The sequence below is a fragment of the Moschus berezovskii genome, chromosome 1 (assembly GCF_049115385.1).
Source record: "Moschus berezovskii isolate FMDL1 chromosome 1, NW_MosBer_1.0, whole genome shotgun sequence".
Classification (NCBI taxonomy): domain Eukaryota; kingdom Metazoa; phylum Chordata; class Mammalia; order Artiodactyla; family Moschidae; genus Moschus; species Moschus berezovskii.
In genome coordinates this window covers 67,316,450-67,319,233 of record NC_142460.1, presented here as the reverse complement: position 1 = coordinate 67,319,233, position 2,784 = coordinate 67,316,450, and the positions used below count along the sequence as shown (strand labels likewise).

At 36.7% G+C, this 2,784-nt stretch overlaps 1 non-coding gene across 1 annotated transcript; it reads right to left on the bottom strand.

Annotated features, from left to right (window-relative positions):
- Window positions 1-1,487: 1,487 nt before the first annotated feature.
- On the bottom strand, window positions 1,488-1,559 carry TRNAW-CCA (transfer RNA tryptophan (anticodon CCA)). The gene has a single exon. It is a non-coding gene; the product is annotated as a tRNA-Trp (tRNA).
- Between the last annotated feature and the right edge of the window lie 1,225 nt (window positions 1,560-2,784).

The window sequence follows — 2,784 nt, the reverse complement described above, 5'->3', positions numbered from 1 at the left end:
TCTCTTTTTTAAATTTTAATTTTTAACTTTTTAAACCTATTATTATTTTTTCTACATTTATTCTTTTGTTTGCTTTTCCTACTGTTCTTTTTCCTTTGCAGTTGAACTTTAATGTATATAAATCTTCATCTACCTCTATTTAACTTTGCATATCTATTCTTTCTTCTCTTTCTCTCCTTTTCTCTCAACATATTTGTTAGTTTTATTTTCATTGTTCTATTCCCCAATTGGCACCTTGCTTTAGTTTTGTTTTCCAGTTTGTGCTTTACTTAGTTTCGTTCTGGTAGATATAATTTTTGGTTTTCTTTGTTTGCTGTGTCAATCTATTGTATTTTATTTTTGTTGGACTGTTTTCATTTTGCTTATAGGTGTACATGTATATCTGCATGTTCAGTCACACATTTTATTGTTGTTATAAACCTCTGCCTCTACATTGGGCTGTTGTAGTTCTGTGGAGTTTTCCTTTTTCCTTCCTTCTTCCATTTTCTTTTCTTTTCTCTTTTTTATAATCTTAATTTTTAATTTTTTAAACCTATTATATTTTTTCTAAATTTATTCCTTTGTTTGCCTTTCCTACTGTTCTTTTCTCCTTGCAGTTAATCTTTAATGTATATAAATCTTCATATACATCTATTTAACTTTCCATAGCAATTCTTTCTTTCCTTTCCTCTCAACATATTTGTTACTTTTGTTTTCATTACTTTATTTGCCACTTGGCACCTTGCTTTAGTTTTGTTTTCCAGTTTGTGCTTTAGTTAGTTTTGTTCTTAACTAGTGAGCATAATTTTTTTATTTCTTTTGTTCACCAGGTCGTTCAACTGTACTTTATTTTTGATGGACTGCTTTGACTTTGCTCATGGGTGTATATGTATATGTGTATATTCCATTATTTTAACTATTATTTGCCTGATTTTGTAATTGCCATTTGTCTAGGGTTCATCTTTTGTTTCTTGTTTTCGGATATTTGTTTTAGTCTCACTCAATGCCATAATAAACCACTTGTGGAATCTTCAGTCCTGATCAGAGATCAAGCCTTGAGCCTTTGGAGTGGAAGCACTGACTCTAAGACCCTAGACTACCAGAAAACTAAGCCTAGGGGATATCAAATAGTGAGCATACAAAGGAAACCACTTGAATACAAGACCCAGCATCACCCAACCACCAGTAGCACCCTGTGCAGGATGCCTTATCTAAACAACAAACAAAACAAAAATACAAACCCAATCATCAGCAGAAAGGATTACCACCTCACTCAGCCTTGTCCATCAGAGGAAAAACAACCAACCAAACAAACAAAAACAAAGCACAAATCTCACCCTATAGGAAGATTACACAAACCACTGGACCAAACTTCTGTTCCATTCTGTCGCTCAGTCGTGTCTGACTCTATGCGACCCCATGGACTGTAGCCTACCAGGCTTCTCCATCCATGGGATTCTCCAGGCAGGAATACTGGAGTGGGTTACCGTTTCCTTCTCCAGGGGATCTTCCCAACCCAGGGATCGAACCTGGGTCTCCTGCATTGGAGGCAGACGCTTTAACCTCTGAGCCACCAGGGAAGCCCAAGGAAGGCAGAAACCAAAAGGAAGAAAGAATTCAACCTTCTTCAAGGAAAGAATTTCAACTTTCCTTGAAGCTCGGGAAAAGGAGACCTCAAACACAATAAGTTAAAAAAAAAAATAATGAAAAGGCAGAGAAATACTACACAAATGAAGGAACAAACTAGAAACACAGAAGTCCAAATAAATGAAGATTAAACAGGCTAACTACCTGAAAAAGAATTCAGAATAACGATAGCAAAGATGATCAAAAACCTTGAAAACAAAATGGAGAAAATGCAAGAATCAATTAACAAAGACCTAGAAGAATTAAATAATAAGCATATAAACAACACAATTACTGAAATAAAAAATACTCTAGAAGGAATCAATAGCAGAATATCTGAAGCAGAAGAATGAATCAGTAAGCTGGAAGATAAAATGGTAGAAATAATTTCTGAAGAGCAGAATAAAGTAAAAAGAAAGAAAAGAACTGAGGATAGTGTCAGAAACCTCTGTGACAATATCAATATGTCTATTGACAGATGAATAGATAAAGAATTTGTGGTACGTATACACAATGGAGCTTCCCTGGTGGCTCAGATGGTAAAGTGTCTGCCTACAATGCAGGAGACCCGAGTTCGATCCCTGGGTTGGGAAGATCTCCTGGAGAAGGAAATGGCAACCCACTCCAGTATTCTTGCCTGGAGAATCCCACAGACAGAGGAGCCTGGTAGGCTACCATCCATGGGGTCACAAAGAGTCAGACACGACTGAGCAGCTTCACTCACTCACTCACTCTCATACACAATGGAATACTGAATCAGTTCTAATGAGGTGGATGAACCTAGAACCTATTATACAGTGTGAAGTGAGTCAGAAAGAGAAAGAAATACTGTATACTAAAGCACGTATATGTAATCCAGAAAAATAGTACTGAAGAATTTATTTACTTTGCAACAATGGAGAAACAGACACAGAGACTAGATTTATGGACACGGGGAGAGGGTGAGATGCATGGAAAGAGTAACGTGAAAACTTGCATTACCATATGTAAATTAAATAGCCAAAAGGAATTTGCTGTATGGCCCAGGAAACTCAAACAGGGGCTTTGTATCAACCCAGAGGGGTGGTATGGGAAGGGAGATGGGAGGGAGGTTCAAAAGGGAGGGTGTTTATGTATACTCATGGCTGATTCATGTTGAGGTTTGACAGAAAACAACAGAATCCTGTAAACCAATTGTCC